At 41.2% G+C, this 22,691-nt stretch overlaps 1 long non-coding RNA gene and 1 pseudogene across 2 annotated transcripts; one reads left to right on the plus strand and one right to left on the minus strand.

The window, feature by feature from the left end:
* Positions 1 to 506: 506 nt before the first annotated feature.
* On the plus strand, positions 507 to 1,358 carry LOC148898018 (uncharacterized; annotated as a pseudogene).
* A 654-nt stretch (positions 1,359 to 2,012) lies between these two features.
* On the minus strand, positions 2,013 to 22,301 carry LOC148898019 (uncharacterized). 2 transcript variants are annotated; one of them, XR_016115000.1, is made up of 3 exons: positions 21,951 to 22,301; positions 19,844 to 19,974; positions 2,013 to 2,342 (listed from the first exon to the last, which is right to left on the minus strand). It is a non-coding gene; the product is annotated as an uncharacterized LOC148898019 (long non-coding RNA). The 2 variants fall into 2 exon arrangements; XR_016115001.1 differs by lacking the exon at positions 2,013 to 2,342 and adding an exon at positions 19,269 to 19,300.
* Positions 22,302 to 22,691: the final 390 nt, after the last annotated feature.

A 22,691-nucleotide genomic window follows, 5' to 3' on the forward strand; every position in this document is an offset into this window, starting at 1 on the left:
TCCATCAAGCCATAAATGACCATCACAAATGTAAATAAAGTGACTTTATGATACAATTCAGTGTATTTGTTTCATTTCAATACAATAGCACATTTAGTATACATAGAATGAGGTATGTTGTGTGTAGATTTAAGGCTTATTTAGTTGAAAAGTATATTTTATGGAAACCCGGGAACGGATTATTCCCATTTTAATGGTTTCCTTCGGGATTTTTTTTTTTGAGATACACACTTTTCACCTTACACACTCTGTCTGGGAACCAATTAAGTTCGTAAGTTGAGGTCTCACTGTATATATATATATATATATATATATATATATATATATATATATATATATATATATATATATATATATATATATAAAGAGAGAGAGAGAGAGAGAGAGAGAGAAATAACCATACTTGACAAACTCAAAACTGCCAAACAAAGGCTCCAGGCCTTGTCTAGTCGCCTAAAGAAGTACACGAAAGAGAATGAAGCCAGAAGAATAAACGGACTGTTCGCAACACAACCTGCGAAAGTGTACGCTCAGTGGCAGGTTTCTAACAGCAGAGCAGACCCAACAACGTTGGAAACTGAAAGATACTGATAGAACTGGAAAGGCATATGGGAGAAGGATGTCACACATAACAGCAGTGCACAATGTGTGGTGACTCTTAAAGAGAGCACAGCAACCTCCCTGAACAGAACCCAGTTACCATCACAGCGGCAGACACACAAAAAAAGAGTCTCAAATATGAAAAACTTGACGGCACCAAGCCACATACATGGTCCACACTTACTGGCTAAAGAAACTCACAACACTCCACGAGCGCCTAGCAGCACAAATGAACCATTTGCTGATGGATGGGACTCACCCAGGATGGCTAACCGAAGGGCGAACAATCCTGATCATGAAGGATTCCTCAAAGGATGGATTTCCTTCCAACTATCGGCCAATAACCTGTTTCTCCACAACATGGAAGCCCATGTCATGCATCATTGCGGCTAAGATAAGTGCACAGATGGATCAATACATCAGCAAACCACCGAGAAGCATTAGTAGAGATACCACAGGTGACAAACATCAGCTACTGGTTGACAGCACAAGACTCCAGGTCCCGACATACCAACCTGTGCACATCCTGGATTGATTACAAGAAAGCCTATGACTCGATGCCATACACATGGATCACCGAATGCTCGGAGTTGTATAAGATCAACAGGATTCTGAGAGCCTTTGTTGCAAACTCGATGATGATGTGGAAAACCACACGTGAAGCCAATGGAAAGCCACTAAAGTAAGTGTCTATCAAATGTGAAATCATTCAAATGATTTCTATTGAGCATATTTTACAAAGATTCCACCACATATAGCTATATTATACGTTTTAAGACTTGCGCTGAATATTCAGGAAGTCTTGTTTTCGAGTGGTGATGATACCTACCGCGACGTAGACGGTAGGTCTCGTCACTGACTGAGAAAGTGACACACAATGCATTTTGATCTGTGTTTATGGAAAAATTAGAAGGAAAACACATAAATAACGCGATGGTGAATCATTGTGTGTTGCACCAAGACTACTATTTTATACTCGCTGACATAAATTCCCAGCAGTCAAATGAGCCCATTTCCAACGGAGCTTTGGCGTCATCCTGTGCATTTTCTGGGACGTTACATTGCTGTCATTGACGCCTCGAATTGATATGGGAGGACTCCTTTAATCGATTGCAAACATTTATGCTTTCCTCTTCAGAACTATTTGAATCATATTCATAACTGGATGAGTAACAGGAAAGCATCTTCTCCGAATCTGAACTCCGTGAGACCATTGTTTTGTTTCTTGGGCAAGGCAAGACGACCTGGCGTGACGTCACGAACTGGGGGCGGGACTTTCTTAAAATCCCCAGTTTCGAGCTGATTTGTGGCAGTTTTTGGACACCTAAAGTCATTTTTATTGGTGTTTTGCATTTGACTAAAAATATCAGCCTGCGTTTTTGGGTATTTTAGATGCTGAAAGGTGTGCTACTTGTTACTTGTAAGGAGCTCATTCTTAGACTTAAGACACAAAAACACGTACATGAAAAAAAACACACTAATTGCAAAACAGCAGGTCAGACAATTAACACTCTACATGTATTTCCAAAACGGGGGTTGACACACCGTCCACCGAGTGATGGGACAGCACAGCGTCTTCATTGTGCAGCATCGCGGTCCCGGTCCGAAGTGGAGAGTCATTTGTGATCCGGGTCACGGCACCAATGTGACGGGTGTCACAACAGTGACTGTCTTCGTCTCCACGATGCTGCCGTCTTAATGAAGACGAGACGCGTGAATGTGTCTTTTTATTTCTTTTATTTCTGCAACACAGTATGGCAGAAGGGATGGGTGAAGTCGCATGGGTTTCGTCTTGTGATTAACTGAGCAATAGAAAAGCACTATGAAGCACATGTGCTTCAAAGTTCCACTCGACAAAACGTGAAGTAAATAATGACACAAAAAGTAATCTGGACTATATATATATATATATATATATATATATATATATATATATATATATATATATATATATATATATATACAGTAAAGTCTCGTTATATCGATATTCTCGGGAATCCGAAAAAATATCAATATAATCGATATATCGGATCCTGCGCGCATGTAATTTTCTCCTTGCGTTCATGGAAATAGTATCGTAATAAGCGGTACTATCGATATAACCGATATCGATATAACGAGACTTTACTGTATATATATATATATATATATATATATATATATATATATATATATATATATATATATATATATATATATATATATATATATATATATATATATATATATATATATATATATATATATATACACAGTGAGACCTCAACTTACAAACACCTTAACTTACAAACTTTTCGTCTTACAAACGTTAAATTTATGAAAATTAAACCTTATAATAAGCACTATTTTCATAATACACACCCACCACGGCTGGCGGAGTGATCTTCGGCGGAAGCACACGACCGAACAGCACCAGAGGTTAAGTTACCAACAGTCCTTATGGAAGGTGACTCTCCTTCCGTAAGCCATCAACGACCATCAAAAAGGTAAATAAAACGTTATTTTACAGCACAGTTTATTTCTTTAATTACAGTCCTCATGTAATGTGCCTCTCTTTCCAAACAGCAATTCCCTTTGACCTTCGACCTCCAACGCCATTCCATCAAGCCATAAATGACCATCACAAATGTAAATAAAGTGACTTTATGATACAATTCAGTGTATTTGTTTCATTTCAATACAATAGCACATTTAGTATACATAGAATGAGGTATGTTGTGTGTAGATTTAAGGCTTATTTAGTTGAAAAGTATATTTTATGGAAACCCGGGAACGGATTATTCCCATTTTAATGGTTTCCTTCGGGATTTTTTTTTTTTGAGATACACACTTTTCACCTTACACACTCTGTCTGGGAACCAATTAAGTTCGTAAGTTGAGGTCTCACTGTATATATATATATATATATATATATATATATATATATATATATATATATATATATATAAAAGAGAGAGAGAGAGAGAAATAACCATACTTGACAAACTCAAAACTGCCAAACAAAGGCTCCAGGCCTTGTCTAGTCGCCTAAAGAAGTACACGAAAGGGAATGAAGCCAGAAGAATAAACGGACTGTTCGCAACACAACCTGCGAAAGTGTACGCTCAGTGGCAGGTTTCTAACAGCAGAGCAGACCCAACAACGTTGGAAACTGAAAGATACTGATAGAACTGGAAAGGCATATGGGAGAAGGATGTCACACATAACAGCAGTGCACAATGTGTGGTGACTCTTAAAGAGAGCACAGCAACCTCCCTGAACAGAACCCAGTTACCATCACAGCGGCAGACACACAAAAAAAGAGTCTCAAATATGAAAAACTTGACGGCACCAAGCCACATACATGGTCCACACTTACTGGCTAAAGAAACTCACAACACTCCACGAGCGCCTAGCAGCACAAATGAACCATTTGCTGATGGATGGGACTCACCCAGGATGGCTAACCGAAGGGCGAACAATCCTGATCATGAAGGATTCCTCAAAGGATGGATTTCCTTCCAACTATCGGCCAATAACCTGTTTCTCCACAACATGGAAGCCCATGTCATGCATCATTGCGGCTAAGATAAGTGCACAGATGGATCAATACATCAGCAAACCACCGAGAAGCATTAGTAGAGATACCACAGGTGACAAACATCAGCTACTGGTTGACAGCACAAGACTCCAGGTCCCGACATACCAACCTGTGCACATCCTGGATTGATTACAAGAAAGCCTATGACTCGATGCCATACACATGGATCACCGAATGCTCGGAGTTGTATAAGATCAACAGGATTCTGAGAGCCTTTGTTGCAAACTCGATGATGATGTGGAAAACCACACGTGAAGCCAATGGTAAAGTAAGTGTCTATCAAATGTGGCATATACCAAGGTGATGCACTCTCCCCTATGCTGTTCTGCATAGGACTGAACCCCCCCCAGCCAAATAATCGACAAAACAGGCTATGGATACCACCTCAGAAATGAAATTACGATCAGTCACATAAAGCTGACGAAAAGCTGTATGCGAAGAGCGAAAGGGACATGGACTCCACACAACCAGGATCTACAGCAGGGACATCGGGATGTCATTCGGGCTGGAGAAATGGAGTCGGATGGTGACTAAGAGGGGCAAGGTAGTCAACACTGCAGGGGACTCACGCCCTGAAGGAACAATAGCAGACATTGAAAATACAGTAAAGTCTTGTTATATTCTCGGGAGTCGGAAAAAATATCGTTATAACCGGACTATCAATTTATCCGATCCTGCGTCATGTAAATTTTCTCCTTGCGTTCATAGAAATAGTATCGTAATAAGCAGTACTATCGATATAACCGATATTGATATAACAAGACTTTACTGTAGCTATAAGTACCTCGGTATACCACAAGCCAATGGTAACCTCGAACTCGCAACAAGGAAAGTGGCTACAATCAAATACCTCCAGCAAGTAAGGCAAGTCCTAAGAAGCCAGCTCAATGGCAAGAACCAGATCTGGGCAATAAACAGCTATGCCCTGCCAATGATCAGATACCCTGCAGGAATAATAAGGTGGCTAAAGGAAGATATTCAGACCACTGATATTAAGCCCGAGAGCTCCTCACCATGCATTGAGAGTTCCATCCCAAATCCAGCACCCTGAGACTGTACACAAGCCGTAAGGAAGGAGGTCGGGGACTAGTGAAGTGAGTGTGACAGCCACTGACCGGGATGAAAAATCCAAGCTCCATGAATACATCAGAGAGAGGGCTCCAACGGATGATGTACTCAGAGAATGTTTCGGACAATGGGGAACAGAGGATGATGTGCTGGAAGAGGGACCATAATGGGAGGAAAACCCCCTACATGGGATGTAGCACCGAACCATAACTGAAGTGGCTGATCTCAAGAAGTCCTATCAGTGGCGAGAGAGGGCTGGCCGAAAGGACAGCACAGAGGCACTCATCCTGGCTGCTCAAGAGCAGGCCCTGGGCACCAGAGCCATAGAGGCATGGATATACAACACCAGTCAAGACCCAATGTGTAGGTTGTGCAAAGAGACACCTGAGACAATCCAACCAATGGTGGGCCATCAGGGCCAGCAAGGCCTTCTCTGCTGGCCTAACATAATCAGACATCATTATCATAATTATAATGAAAGTCAATTTCATTAAAAAAAATATTTTTTCTATATATATATATAATTATTGTACATACTGTTTTCTTGATGTTATATTATATCCATTTGGTTATGCTCCATTCAGTGTTGTAGTTTTAGGTCAGAGTTTTTAATCCAATCAGAATTCAGCTAGTTTGTGTCGCCAGGCTGTATGAAATCTGACCGACGCCTTCAGAATCAACAGTGAGGGCGTCTGTGCGCTGTACATGAACGGGCACATGTACTTGATATACAGTTACGATAGCCAATCGGATCACGAGTAGCACAGTAAGGCCAGCTAGAGGGCCTTGCGTTGAACATGACGTACGCGTCCTGTGATTGGATACTCACTTTACCTCAGCCCTCAGCCCGGGAACCCGGAAACTTTAGCAGAAAAACCAAGTATATCTATTCGCTTTTTTAACCCACAATGGCTGAAGGAGAGGACAACTCGCTATCGCATGTAGGTAAGCCTATTCTCAAGAACAAATGAAAAAAGATTTGTTTACTTTTATTTTCAACAAATAGTTCGTTTTGTGAACGTCTTGTTGTTTTTCTTATATTAAACTGACATTTTGTAATTTAGCGTAAAATCTTGTTAAAGATTGCATATTCTTGGTGGACTTCATACAACTTTGTGGACAAATGATTTTAAATTTCCTTTTATTTTTAAGTGTTTGCAGTATCACGTATAGTGACAAGTTCTAATTGCTGATGCAGATTTATTGATGTGTAATTGCTCCGGAAAAATAGCCTGTGTTGTAGACGATTAAGGTGATGCCACGCCCACTACTGCGTGCGTGTGCTTTTGTAAAGGATATCTCCAGCCGTTGTGTCATAAATTAGGGTATTACGAGGGATATTTGTTCAAGTCGGACTAAGCAGGACTTCACTGAAGGCCTAGGTGTGAAATGCACGAACCGCCACTGAATCCAACACAAAACTGCATGGTGTAAGATGCTGGCAGGGAAAGCCTACATGGAGCGACATAACCAGGTGGTTGGAATAGTCTACAGAAACATCTGTTCAGTGCAGTGACGTGCAGTGAGGTTCATGGCTGGTGAGACACTGACGTCATCACAGTCAGATTTACAAACATATGAAGTCCACAGAGTAGCTTATTCACCATTTGATTGGCAACAGTTAACGTGTTTTATTTAAAACGTCATGTCAGCATTCTTTATATACTGTATACAAACTGTAGCATAGACAAACCATAATTTAAAAAAACGTTATTATCATGTTACATTTACTTATGAATGAAGTCCAAGTCTCTCTGTCTCAATGGAGATCACTGCCTGTGAAGAAAGTCATCATTGATCAGTCCTGTTCCGAATATATGTTTTCAGTCCTTTTTGCTGAGAATGACCATTCCACTGATGCTGTAGTCGCTGGAACAGTGAGCACGACCTGGAGCAACTTTGTCGCTTCAGGAATAGTTTCAATGAGATCCTTGTTGGCCAAAAAGCTGAGAAGCTGTCCAGTAGTTATACATCCATCCCTCACCGTTTGTGAGCTATACAGTCCGGTGTTGGTCTTCCTTTAATTATTATCTCCTGCTTTGATTGAAAGTCCAGTTGAGAAAATTCTTTCAATTTAGATATGTAATCCACCATTCTGAAAATAAGGCCAAGCAACACGAAAAAATGACTGGATGGTTGCACTTAACTTGCTCACTGTTTACTGCAGCTTGCTGTCACTAATTCTATTATTCTGCAGCCGAGGAGTTGCAAGAAGAATCTCTAATCACCAGCGCCCTCTGTGATGAGGCAGGAGAACTGTGTGCCTCACCTACGCACACAGTTTTGATAAATAAAATAAAATAAACACTGTAGTACAGTACGTTTGTATAAGCTCTCAGTTGTACAGAAGTGGTGTTTATAATGTACAGTGACTGTAAATTATATACACCAGCTAAACTGTAGACATTTCGTTCATATACTAAAAGCTTTTGAAAATTTTAATAGCGATATGCAGAGAGACAGCAATGCGGTCTCACTGCAGAGCAAGCCAGCACAGTTAGCATAGTCATTGCGCAATCCATGGTGAGGCTCAGCCGACTGGTGTCTCACTGCTCGTCTCTACTTAGTATTTGAACGGTAAATATGAAAATTCAGCGATTTTGAAAAAAAATGGTGAAGTTAAATGGAAAAAACATCAAAGTAAAAATCACTAAATAAATATAACTGTTTAATTTATTTTGTCATTTGATATTGCCGTGATGAGAGGTGAGGCACAGCATCACCTGCCTCCCCTGACTGCACGTCACTGGTTCAGAGTATGGACAGGAAACCCAAAGGTCAAAATGGTAAACACCTCCCAAGGTGGTAAAAAATGACCAAGCAAAGATCCTGTGGGACTTCCAAATACAGACTGACAAGATGGTAATGGCCAACCAACCTGCTATCGTGGTCATAGGTATAAGGCAGAGGAAAGCTGTTGTCGTGGATCCCGATTGGTGGAAACATCAGAATGAAGGAACATGAGAAACTCAAGAAATACTGAGGGCTCAGAGAGGAGCTGGAAAGAGCCTGGAAGGTAAAGGTGACAGTCGTGCCTGTGGTGGTCAGAGCACTCGGGGCAGTGACCCCCAAACTAGACGAATGGTTGCAACACATCCCGGGAACAACATTGTATGTCTCGGTCCAGAAAACCGCAGTGCTAGGAACAGCACGGATACCGTGCAGAACCTGCTAGCTTCCTGGCCTCGGGTAGAGGACCCGAGCTAAAATGGGGGACGTACAGTACTACAGGAAATGTTGCCGAGACGGTGTCTGCTCTGTATAACTACTGTCATGCGTGTCGTCACACCGCACTTACGACCACGACCGCAGACCCTGTTTTTTTTCATTCTACGGCTAGGAGGGCTACAGTGGCAGCCCAGCAACTCTGCAGTGTGTTTGCGATGCATTTAGTAGAATAAAAACTCCAGATCGTCCTACTTGTTTTGATTGAACAAGTAGGATGTTTATTTGCCGGAGCACAGAGAGCTTTTTTCAACGTCTGCTATTGTTCCTTCAGGGAGTGAGACCCATGCAGTGTTGACTACCTTGCCCCTCTTAGTCACCATCCGACTCCATTTCTCCAGCCCGAATGACATCCCGATGTCCCTGCTGTAGATCCTGGTTGTGTGGAGTCCATGTCCCTTTCACTCTTAGCATACAGCTTTATGTCAGCTTTATGTGACTGATCGTAATTTCATTTCTGAGGTGGTATCCATAGCCTGTTTTGGCGATTATTTGGCTGGGGGGGGGGGTTCAGTCCTATGCAGAACAGCATAGGGGAGAGTGCATCACCTTGGTATATGCCACATTTGATGGACACTTACTTTCGTGGCTTTCCATTTGTAACCTGTGCACTACAGTCACACTAAAATATAAAGTGATTGATTGAAGATTTGAAGTATCATCATAAAACTCATTGATTTTCAATGCAAACTATATAGATGCTTATGTAATCTGTACAAAGACAAAATACACTAAATAAACTATTACAATGATCGGTCCAAGTAAAAATCTAGGCTTCGACATATTTGAAGGACAACCGACAACCTCCGGAAAATTTGTGTCCATAATTTGTGAAATCACTTCAAATGAGAGGAGGTTTATGCATGTGGTCAAAGAGGACACGAAGGTAGCTGGTGTGAGAGAAGAGGATGCACAAAACCGGCAAAGATGGAGGACAATGATTCGCTGTGGGGACCCCTGAAGGGAAAAGCCGAAAGGAAAAGAGGAAGAAGACTTCAAATGATTTCTATTGAGCATATTTTACAAAGATTCCACCACATATAGCTATATTATACGTTTTAAGACTTGCGCTGAATATTCAGGAAGTCTTGTTTTCGAGTGGTGATGATACCTACCGCGACGTAGACGGTAGGTCTCGTCACTGACTGAGAAAGTGACACACAATGCATTTTGATCTGTGTTTATGGAAAAATTAGAAGGAAAACACATAAATAACGCGATGGTGAATCATTGTGTGTTGCACCAAGACTACTATTTTATACTCGCTGACATAAATTCCCAGCAGTCAAATGAGCCCATTTCCAACGGAGCTTTGGCGACATCCTGTGCATTTTCTGGGACGTTACATTGCTGTCATTGACGCCTCGAATTGATATGGGAGGACTCCTTTAATCGATTGCAAACATTTATGCTTTCCTCTTCAGAACTATTTGAATCATATTCATAACTGGATGAGTAACAGGAAAGCATCTTCTCCGAATCTGAACTCCGTGAGCCCATTGTTTTGTTTCTTGGGCAAGGCAAGACGACCTGGCGTGACGTCACGAACTGGGGGCGGGACTTTCTTAAAATCCCCAGTTTCGAGCTGATTTGTGGCAGTTTTTGGACACCTAAAGTCATTTTTATTGGTGTTTTGCATTTGACTAAAAATATCAGCCTGCGTTTTTGGGTATTTTAGATGCTATAAAACGTTTTTCTGATGTCAGTTAGGAAACAAAAAATGGTGTTAGTTGTCCTTTAAAACTACAGTGATACCTCGGTTTACGAACCCCTTGGGTTAAAAACTTTTCGGTTTACGAATGTGACATTTATGAAAATTTTACATTGGCATACAAACTATTTTTCGGGATACACTCAGAGCTGGCACAATGAGGGATGTGTCGTTCGCGAACGAGCCCGTTCTCCGAACAAGGAAATGGTGGCCCACTGTTTTGTCCTCTATTCCCCGACCGGTCTTTGGTTAAAGCCACGTGATGACGTGACAGACAGAGAGAGAGAGTGAGGCCGTTCTCCCCAAAATAAAACGTCATCTTCAGTTAAAGCCACGTGATTGGTCAAGCACGCAGTGGTGAGGGCAAGGGGAGTTAAACATTAAAGAGACAGGCAGACGAGAGAGAGTGAGAAAACACAAAAAAAAAGGGAGACGATAGAGCTTGAAGCAAAAAAACAAAAGTGAAAAATAAACAAAAGTGAAATTGTGAGAAAATGGATGGAAAACAATGAAATTTGGACTCGTTTACACTTTAATAATTCAAAAGCAGAGTGTAGTCTGGAAGGTTATAATATCCGATCAATCAGGCTCCACAAATAACCTGCACAAGCCATCTGTACAGTTGATGCAAAAAGCTACCAACCCAGCTAAACAGAACACAATTCATGAGGAAAAAGGTAAAATTATCGCAGAGAAAGCACTTCCAAGGGATCATTCCTCAAGATGGTGAACATTCCTCATCAAGTGTTTAATGCTATGAAACCGGCCTCTTCATTCCATCAAGTCATCAACAACCATCACAAGGGTAAATAAAACGACTGTATTATACAGTACAGTTTATTTTTTTAATTATAATACCATAGCACATTTATTAAATATTAAATAAGGTATATTTTGTGGAGTTTTAAGGCTAATAAAATTAGACAGTAGAAAATTATGTTTGATGGGGACCTGGGAAAGGATTATTCTCATTTTAATGGTTTCCTATGGGAAATTAATTTTTGGGATACACACTTTTCACCTTACACACACTGTCTGGGAACCAATTAAGTTCGTAAGCCAAGGTATCACGGTATTCAGTTGGTGTCACCGAAAGTTTTACCTCTCAGAAATGTAATTTATTCAGGCAAAGCAATCCATTATTTTGAGTTAAAAAAGCAACCTATTATTTTTAGATGAGGATAATCACATTGTTTTTCGATACATAATATCAGGAATGCTTTCAATTGAATCAAAAAGGTTTTTGTCCATGTAAACAACATTTGTACTTTGGAACAACAATTTGTTACAAAGATTCAAAATTGTCATCATGCTAAATTGAAAAAAAAATGCTTTAAATACATTTGGATTGATCGGCGAGGAGCAAAGGTGAAGAGCAAATTTAAAAAGTCACAAATTAAAAGGAAGAATTGCAAATCTTCTCACACTCATATTCTCGCTGGGTTCACGGGCGTCCAAGAGCCTAACCCAACAGACTTCCAGCAAAAGGTGCGGTACAACCTAAACTGGTTGCCAACCAATCGCAGGGCACACAAAGACAAACAAAATTCCACACTCATTCACACGAAGGGACAATTAAAAATGTTTCCATTGTCATGCATGTTTTTGGAATGCGGGAGGGAACTCGCACAGGCAAACTGAATAGTCCCTGTGTTGTGCGGTAGACATGCTGACCCGCCGACCACCATGTCGCGAAATATTATCGTTGACAAAATATTTTCTTTCATATTGTACACTCACACTCAAGAAGAGTTTGGTCACTGTTTATTTTTATTTTAGGTGCCAATTTGCGTTTTAAAGTGAAGAGGAGTGTTTATATTCAAATAGAGCACTATAATGAGACATTGTTTGCAGTGTCAAATTAAACTTGGATTGTGATTGCCGGACAACGGTCAATTTACAGTGTGCAATTCATTTGCTAACTTAGCTTAGCGAGTCAATCAAATGACTTCGACTGAGCGTATTTTACAAAGATTCCACAGCATATAGCTATACGTTTACGTTTTAAGACTTGCGCTGAATATTCATGAAGTCTTGTTTTCGAGTTGATGACGATCCCCGTGTGACGTCACGTTTGGACCGCCCCTGACCGAGAAAGGACACACAATGCATTTTGGGTACTTTGTTTGGTCTGAAAACTTCGTGTTGATCCGTGTTGATGGCGAAATTAGAAGGAAAACACATAAATAACGCCATGGTGAATCGTTGTGTGTTGCACCAAGACAACTATTTGATATTCGCTGACACAAATTCCCAGCTGACAAATCAGCCCATTTCCAAAGGAGCTTGGGCGCAATCTTCTGCATTTTCTGGGTGCTACATTGCTGTCATTGACGGCTCGAATTAATATGGGAGGACTCCTTGAATCAATTGCAAACATTTATGCTTTCCTCTTCAGAACTATTTGAATCATATTCATAACTGGATGAGTAACAAGAAAGCATCTTCTCCGAATCTGAAGCCATTGTGTTGATTCTCGAGCAAGGCAAGACGTCTTGGCGTGACGTCACGAACAAGGGGGTGGGACCTTCTAAAACTGGCCATTTCCGGATTCATTTTGAAGTTATTTTTATTGGTGTTTTTCATTTTACTAAAAATATCAGCCTGCCTGTTTTGGGTATTTTAGATGCTATAAAACGTTTTTCTGATGTCAGTGGGAAACCAAAAAAAAATGGTGCCGGTTGTCCTTTAAATGTAGTGTGTACAAACCTCAGAGCACAGTAAGAACACTACAACCCAATTTATTAACTGTCTTTCAAATGTAAAAAATATCCCTGATCAGTTATTAAATTTGGCTCAAGGAATATGGCGTTTACATACTATTTCGCAGATACTTGGAGGAGGAAATGGAAATAGATTAAAATAACATATGCACTGTGATCAAGATTGCATCTGTTTTTAATAAGTTTGCATTGAAGGGGCAAAGTTAAAGAAATCAACATTTATTGAAAAATGGAATCACTTTCAACATTCAAAACATATTGTTACACAACGAAATATTCAAGCGCAATGATACCTACTTGTGTTAAATTCTGCCAAATCATAGATGGTTTGTCCTGACCGCGCGCTCAACAAACTCTCCACTGCCGCCCTCGCCTTCACGCGCAAACAATACACGTGTACCGTCGCCGAGCACACAAACGTAGGCTACCTGCAGTTCAAATGTGCATACTCGGCACGGCAGCCAATCAGAAGCCTGCTTCTTTCTTCCGGACTTTTGCAAGCGTTATAAAGTCGTGCAATTGCATGTCATTTTCCAAAATAGATGCACAGAACCTCAGCCCAGAAGAAAGATTCAAAAGAAGCTAACAACATATGTGACGCTACAAAACGTAAATTTACATTAAACCGTGACTGTAAAGTGTATGTGAGACTTATGAAAGGGGCTTAGTGGCTCGTAGCAACCAATGCAAACGTTGCATTGTGCCCCACAATGACAATCGACTGCTGCAGCAAAATCTACAGCCATGCACATTTACCGTGAATTAAGCAACGTAGCATTTGTAGTAGGTACATTCTTGATTAAAAAAAAACTTTATACTTTGTGACAATGTTTTTTAATGTGATTAGTTGTCTCATTGTTCTTCAAGTTGTGAAAAATGGGACAGGCAACTTTTCAGTTATCTGCCCTGTTGTCCGCTAACTTTTCGTCATGAGTTTCAGACACTGTTTTTACTATAGTTTGGGCAAGTTCGACGGGCCGGATCAAAAAGCCTAACGGGCCGTATGTGGCCCGCGGGCCGTAGTTTGCCCATGTCTGGGTTAGGCTCTTGGACGCCCGTGAAAAAAAAAAAAAAAAATTGCTGTGTGTATATATATATATATATATATATATATATATATATATATATATATATATATATATATATATATATATATATATATATATATATATATATATATATATAGTTTGGCATATGGGAGACGAAGTTTCGAATCCCGCTTGAGGCAGAGAAAAATGAGCACAAAACATCATACAGTGTGGGTCCTGCACGCTAATGCCTACCTCATACAATGATGAGAGACAATAAATCGAATGACATGCCGGTCAGACGTCGCCCGGCCAAACAAGGTCTGCGTCAGGTGCTGGGGAACCAGAGCACCTTAATGAAAAATGGGCTACTGGGACAAAACGGAGATGGACAAGATGCGATAACATGGCCGTGTTGGAACGCTACTACTCAAGCAACCCTAGTCAGAGGGGTTACATGCGGAGAATGGGGGCTGAATGGTTACTTCGAAACCCACAGTCAAGGTTGACCACGAAACAACTAGTAGTTCAGTGTTCCGATATCCACAAACGGCAATTGCTATCACAACTTGAGATTGATGAGGTACAACACAAATTCCGAGGTGAAGGGCCCCAGGCTGCCACATCAGAGGAAGAGGTTCAACCAGAGATTGGGAGGCAAGCCCCAATGAATGGTGAGATTGGGAAACCAGCCCCAATGAATGAAATCCTGAGCGAAGCAGCAACTGACATGAGAGATAAAATCATGGCAAGAATGAAAACTGGGCAACTAAGAAACTGATTACAAGGGCTATGTGAAGTACCACCTGAAAGTCTCATGGAAACTGAATGCAGCACTGAGAACGATCCCGATCCGAACGATCACGGAAACCAATGAGCTGATATACGCTTCAGCATCAGTGATCCTAGAGATGCTTGGCTACAAGAGCAACCATGAGAGCCACGAGATTCATTACCCACCATGGAAAAGACGGTTGGAGGCTAAAATCAGCGCGGCTCGGAAAGATGTGAGTCAATTGACGGAGACCCAGAGAGGTGTGAATAAAAGGCCAATACCCAAGAGGTACATGCAGAAAACCATACCTGAAGCACTCGAAACTGGCAAAGAAAGGCTCCAGGCCTTGTCCAGTCGCCTAAAAAGGTAGTACACGAAAATGAATGAGGCCAGAAGAATAAACAGGCTGTTTGCAACACAACCTGCGAAAGTTTACGCTCAGTGGCAGGGTTCTAGGCTGGAAACTGAAAGATACTGGAAAGGCATATGGGAGGAGGTCACACATAACAGCAGTGCACAATGGCTGGTGACTCTGAAAGAGGAGCACAGCAACCTCCCTGAACAGAACCCAGTTACCATCACAGCGGCAGATATACAAGAAAGAGTCTCAGGTATGAAAAACTGGACGGCACCAGGCCCACCAGGATACTGGCTAAAGAAACTCACAGCTCTCCACTACGTCTGTGTAAGCTCTCAGTCGTACAGGAGTGGTCCATCGATGAGAAGGTTTCTTCAGCCGTCATCTGTACAAATTTGAAGGTTTCGGACGTTTCGCCTCCTATCCAAGAGGCTTCGTCAGCGAACTAAAGTCTGACTGGTCGTATCGGCCCTATTTATATATCCCTAATGTCCAGGCATGGCGGCGCCGGACACAGCTATGATAGGTCATTACTCTCAGGTTGGACCCGCAGGACCCCTCCCTGTGGCCTCACTGATTGTTCCTACATTCCTGACTAACGACTGGCCCATTTCCCCCACTCCCACCGGTATCACCTCATCAGCATTACGAATGTTGCCTAACCTGTTTTGCCTAAGCAGGCTATTGTATGAACGATCCAAATTGAACCTCACCCCACCAGACCGGTTTAATGGAGGATTTTGTTGTTTTATAAGAATCGCTTCTTTGACCCCCCTTTCAAACCATCTATGTTCTTTCGCTAAGATTTTAACCTCATTGTCGTCAAATGAGTGGTTGCTAGCTTTTAGGTGCAAATGTACTGCCGATTGAGGCCCACTTGTATTACCCCTGCAATGTTGATAAAGTTTTTTTTGAGAATTTGTTGAGTCTCCCCAATGTACTGCTCTTTACAATTGTCATTCTTACAATGTATGGAATAAACTACATTACTTTGTTTTTCATTTGGTAGCCTATCTTTTGGATGCACTAATTTTTGCCTTAACGTGTTTATCGGTTTGAAATAAGTAGGAATTTTGTGTTGCCAAAGGACTCTTTGTAATTTTTCAGAAACTCCTGCAATGTAAGGTACTGCTACTCCTCTCCTTTTTGTATCTTGAGAATTATTGGTTTCATTCCCTATTCTTTCTTTCTGACATTTGTTGAATGACCACTGAGGGTATCCACAGTTAGTGAGTGCTCGCCTGATATGTTTTGACTCCTTTTCTCAACCTTCAATGCTAGTTGGTACTAGTTTAGCCCTATGCTGTAGGGTTCTGATAACTCCTAATTTGTGTTGTAAAGGGTAGTTAGAGTCAAAAAGTAAGCATTGGTCAGTGTGCGTAGCCTTCCTAAAGACTTCTGTTTTTAGCATTCTGTCCTCTTTTATAATTACTTTACAATCCAAGAAGGCTAGTTGGTTCTCTTTAATGTCCTCACGAGTAAATTTCATGTTGATGTCTACAGAGTTGAGGTGATCTGTGAAGGATTGAATTTCTTGTTTTTTTTATTATGACAAAAGTATCGTCCACATATCTAAACCAGTGTCTAGGTTTTGTCCCCGGGAAGAATGTGAGGGCCTGTTTCTCCACCTCTTCCATGTACAGATTAGCCACTATGGGTGAAACTGCTGCATCCATAGCACAACCATAAATTTGTTTATAATGTTTTTCCCGAAATTGAAAATACGTAGTATTTGCATATGTGATCCGCTTTAAGTTTGGTTCTTTCATGCAGAGAAACGTCCGCCAGCAGTCTCGTCCTCACCACTGAGACTGCTGCTGGGGTTGGGACTGATGTAAAGAGAGAAGTCACATCGTATGATGCCAAAGTTTCCTCAGTTTCCAATATGAGGTCTTTGATCCTCTCTACAAACCCTGTGGTGTTCTCTACGTGATATTTTGTGATACCAACCAACGGAGCTAAAATAGTTTTTAAATATTTGGCTACATTGTATGTAGAGGAGTCAATGCTACAAACAATGGGTCTGAGGGGGAACCCTTCTTTATGAATTTTTGGCAGGCCATAGATACATGGCGTGGCCTCTCCCGGATATAATCTAAAATACATCTGTTAGTCTAAATGTTTTCCTTTCTCTAACTTTTGGAGACAGTCTATCATTTCTTTCTTGTATCTATTGGAAGGGTCCCTTTTTAGTTGCTCATAAGTGTTAGAATCACTGATTAACCTATTTATTTTGTCTTCATAATCCAATGTGTTGAGAAGCACTGTGCATCTGCCCTTGTCTGCTGGCAAAATAGTAATATTTTTGTCTTTTTGTAGAGTAGTTAACGCCTTTCTCTCTTCTAATGTTATGTTGGATGGAGGTAGTTTGGCACTACTGAGAAGGGCTGATATTTTAGTGCGTAGATCATCTGCCTCTGTATACGAAAGTTTGTTATTTTTAATAGCCAATTCAGTAGCTGTGATGTAATCTATTGTAGGTATTGTTTTAGGAGTCACTGAGAAATTTAAACCTTTGATTAGTACCGCCTTTTCTGTCTCTGAGAGATCTCTGTCTGACAAATTTTTGATCCAATTCTCCCTTGAAATCTGCTCATTCCTAATTTTTCACGTGTTTACCAGTAGCTGGGATTGTTTCAGTAAAAGCAATTTTTGAAATTTACCCTTTTGTCTCTCTTTGTTTGCATAATGCTTTGGCAACGGATAATGCGTCGGATTTCTTTGAAGGCACAATTTCCACCCATTTGGTGAATGAATCAATTAACACCAAACAGTATTTATAAGAACTACTTGTGCTTAGTTCAATGAAATCCATGTGGACCGCTTCAAAGGGGTGTGACCCCTGTGGAAATTTTCCTATTTTTGGTCGCATATTACCGTGTGGATTAGGTTTACAGCATATCCTTCAAAACTTGTGTGGGCACTAATTCACGTGTCTCTTGATTTATTAGATTGAGAGTAGTCTGAGCAGCCTTCTTGGTGGCTGCATCTGCTCTATCATTACCAGGATTAGCTGTCTCCCTTGTGTGCGCTGCACATTTGCATACAGCCACCCTTTTTGGAAGGAGGATAGCTTTCAACAATCCTCACAATAAATCTGCATGTTCAACAATCTTTCCTTCTGTCCATTTACGCTTCGGTCAATGCAACAATTTCCGCTGTTTGCGTTGAATACGTTTTTGGTAATGAACCATCAGAAATAATTTCAACGTGGATGCTGTCAGGTAAAGGTGTGTCATCCAAATCAGGTTGTAGAAATGTCATCATCTTTTTTTTCTTTCTAGAAGTTCAACTTCTTTTGGCAAAACTGTAACATAGTCAAGGAAGTTTTGTTACCTGTACGTTCTAGATTTTGGAACAAAGTGATTTATGCAGTTTTTTGTCTTCAGTTAGTAAATCAAGCAAGATGTCGTCAATGTACAAAAGAATTTGAGAAGTCATCGAATTTTTTAAAGTCAGCAATACATGAAGACATTCCTTGTGAAATTTTTTTTTTTGGTGTTACGACTGAGTGTTCCCAATAGGGGACGTTTGTTCCAGTCTGTTCTTATCCTAAAAACACATCTGGTCTTCTTATTAGCAGCAAGGGGAGGCGGAAGAGTGAGTGGAGGAAAAGAGAGGGCAGCCGTTAGAGGAAGTGGTGGAGTGGACCCCGCGCGCAGATCCTCCCCCCCTTTGACCTCTGACTCCCAAGCTCAAATTCCCCAATTCACACCTCGCCCCTTCTCTCGCAGTGGTTAATTCTGCATGCCAGTAATGGCTATTTCAAAACAATGAGCTGCTTTGTCCTTTTAAGGCAGGAGGTACTTTTCCAGCGGCCATCTTTGAAGACATAGCTTTTTCATTCTTTCCAATCTGCTTGAATTGGTCAACATATATGGAATCCTCATCATGTCAGAAAACATGTCCAGAGCGTCCTCTGGATATGTTTTCACACCTACCCCACTTTTTTTGCGTTGAATTTCATACCCCGGTGAATTGGAGCTTTCTTTGAAAAAAATTTGTACCCATTCTCTCAAATCCCCAATTCACCGACAAATTCCTTCTGTTAACTCTTATCCAAAGAAACACACACCCACAGTGTTAATTCAAACACAAAGAATTGTGTTAGTCTCCAGCCAAAGACGCACTGAGATACACAATGAATGCACATGCACACGCACACACACGTGCACACACTCACATGCACACGCACACACTCACGGCTCAAATGACTCCTTCGCTCCTGACTCCTTTTGTGAGACAAAGAAACGTTTCTGTTTCACTATACTAGCATAGATCAACCAATTTGAATGTATTAATTTCACAGATAATCCAGTACCAGTAGCAGCTGCGCTTTAAAATAACATATAACGTCCGGATCAGAATAAAAAAAACCTTTCGATTTCTCAATTCATTAACGGCCCTCACACAGAACTGAATTCCAGGAAATCACCACCTTGTGAAGAATCTTTCACTGGAAAACTCTACATCGGCGTGTGGCTTCAACCAGACGCAGCTGGCCCATATATAAGCACCAGAATTTGTCACGTACACTAGTCCCTCAGTGCACAATTCGGTCCGGCTTTTATGGAGACCCACCTCGGTCAAAGTCCAAAAAAACCGTGTTACAAACTGGTAGATTGGATTGGATTGGATTGGATTGGATATGCCTTTATTAGTCTCACAGTGGAGAAATTATACGATACGTGGATTAACATGAATAAGACACCTCTGGCCAGAAAGGGATCTCACAATACATTCAAATAATGGCTGCTAGCTCGCGCGTCACTCACCTAGCGAACTTCGTGACACAGCCATGTAGTCAGTCAGCCAGAATGTCGGAAAGGTTCCACCGCTCCGATACAAGCAGGTGTTTCGAAGAAGATTATGATCTTCCTGTCTCCCGTGAGAAATCACGGACAAACTCCACCGGAGAGAAGAGAAAAAATAACTCTCCGTCTCTCGTAGTCAGCCATCAACGGACAGTTAGGACGGCGGAAAAAATCATTGGCACCGCCCTACCCACTCTCGAGGACTTGCACACTGCAAGAATCCAAACTAGGGCGCGGAAAATCCTACTGGACCCTCCGCACCCTGCCCACCACCTTTTCAAGCTACTCCCCTCAGGCAGGCGCTACCGATCCATGCGCACCAAATCCAGCAGACATTTAAGCAGCTTCTTCCCCCAAGCCATTAACTTTTTGAACTCTTTGAACTCTTTCAACAGTAGCCAAAATGGAACTGTATAGTCCCACTTAGCAGTTTTTTTGACGACGATACTAGTGCAGCGTGTTCTACCGGAAACAAATTCCTTGTGTGTTCTACATACTTGGCAATAAAGATGATTCTGATTCTGATTCTGATCAACCGGGAACCCCCCCCCCTCTTCAGACCGTCTGCTTGGCACGGGTGTCGGCACCAATTTATGTTTAGTACAAATTCTTGTTTGTCATCTGGTTCGGTGTTCAACGAAGTTCTGTGATAAAAATATCATCGAGGACGATAGATGGTGAACAACAAAACTACTTTATTCTAGTGAGACAGAAAAAAGCACTTCTCTCGTTGGAGCGTAGGAAGCCAGGAGCACACAGAACAAAGAGCACAAAGAAAGAGACAGGACCTCCCGCTCGGACTAGTTTTGAACGTCCACAGCAGCGATCTTCTGTCCAATCAACTACGGACAACTCAGTGTTGGGAGAACATAGACCAGGGATGGGCAAACTTTTTGACTCGCGGGCCGCATTGGGTTCTAAAATTTGACAGAGGGGCCGGGCCAGGAGCATTTGGAGGGAGTGTTTGGGCCGGAAATACTCCGAACAAGTTATGTCCATAATTTATAAAATCACTTCAAATGACTTCGACTGAGCGTATTTTACAAAGATTCCACAGCATATAGCTGTAGTTTACGTTTTAAGACTTGCGCTGAATATATGAAGTCTTGTTTTCGAGTTGATGACGATCCCCATGTGACGTCACGTTTGGACCGCCCCTGACCGAGAAAGCGACATACAATGCATTTTGGGTACTTTGTTTGGTCTGAAAACTTTGTGTTAATCCGTGTTGATGGCGAAATTAGAAGGAAAACACATAAATAACGCCATGGTGAATCGTTGTGTGTTGCACCAAGACAACTATTTGATATTCGCTGACACAAATTCCCAGCTGACAAATCAGCCCATTTCCAACGGAGCTTGGGCGCAATCTTCTGCTTTTTCTGGGTGCTACATTGCTGTCATTGACGGCTCGAATTGGTATGGGAGGACTCCTAGAATGAATTGCAAACATTTATGCTTTCCTCTTCAGAAGAACAAGAACAAGAAAACATCTTCTCCGAATCTGAAGCCATTGTTTTGATTCTCGAGCAAGGCACGACGTCTTGGCGTGACGTCACGAACAGAGGGGTGGGACCTTCTGAAACTGACCTTTTCCGGATTCATTTTGAAGTCATTTTTATTGGTGTTTTTCATTTAACTAAAAATATCAGCCTGCCTGATTTGGGTATTTTAGATGCTATAAAACGTTTTTCTGATGTCAGTGGGAAACAAAAACAAAAAATGGTGCCGGTTGTCCTTTAAATGTAGTATGTACAAACCTCATAGCACAGTAAAAACACTACAACCCAATTTATTAACTGTCTTTCAAATGTGAAAAATATCCCTGATCAGTTAATAAATTTGTCTCAATGAATATGCAAGATATGGCATTTACAGACTATTTCGCAGATACTTGGAGGAGGAAATGGAAATAGATTAAAATAAGATATGCACTGTGATTTATCAAGATTGCGTCTGTTTTTAAGTTTCCATCGAAGGGGCAAAGAAATCAACATTTATTGAAAAATGGAATCACATTCAAAACATATTATTACACAACGAAATATTCAAGCTAAATAATACCTACTTGTGTTAAATTCCGCCAAATCATAGATGGTTTGTCCTGACCGCGCGCTCAACAAACTCCTCACTGACGCTCTCGCCTTCACGAGCTAACAATACACGTGTACCGTCGCCGAGCACACAAACATAGACTACCTGCAGTTGAAATTTGCATACTCGGTTCGGCAGCCAATCAGAAGCCTGCTTCTTTCTTCCGGACTTTCGCAAGCGTTACAAAGTCGTGCAATTGCATGTCATTTTCCAATAGATGCACAGAACCTCAAACTAGAAGAAAGATTCAAAAGAAGCTAACAACATATGTGACGCTACAAAACGTAAATTTACATTAAACCGTGACTGTAAAGTGTACGTGAGATTTATGAAAGGGGCTTAGTGGCTCGTTGGAATCATTGCAAACGTTGCATTGTGCACCACAATGACAATCGACTACTGTAGCAAAATTTACAGCCATGCGCATTTGCCGTAAATTAAGCAACGTAGCATTTGTAGTTGGTGCATTGTTGATTTAAAAAAAAACTTTATACTTTGTGACAATGTTTCTTAATGGGATTGGTCTCATTTTGCTTCAAGTTGGGAAAAATGGGGCAGGCAACTTTTCAGTTATCTGCCCTGTTGTTCGCTAGCTTTTTGTCATGAGTTTTAGACACTGTTTGTACTATAATTTGGGCAAGTTCGGCGGGCCGGATTGAAAAGCCTAACGGGCCGTATGTGGCCCGCGGGCCGTAGTTTGCCCATGCCTGACATA

Source organism: Hippocampus bargibanti, linkage group LG05 (genome assembly GCF_051943395.1).
Source record: "Hippocampus bargibanti isolate YZ-2025 linkage group LG05, ASM5194339v1, whole genome shotgun sequence".
NCBI lineage: Eukaryota > Metazoa > Chordata > Actinopteri > Syngnathiformes > Syngnathidae > Hippocampus > Hippocampus bargibanti.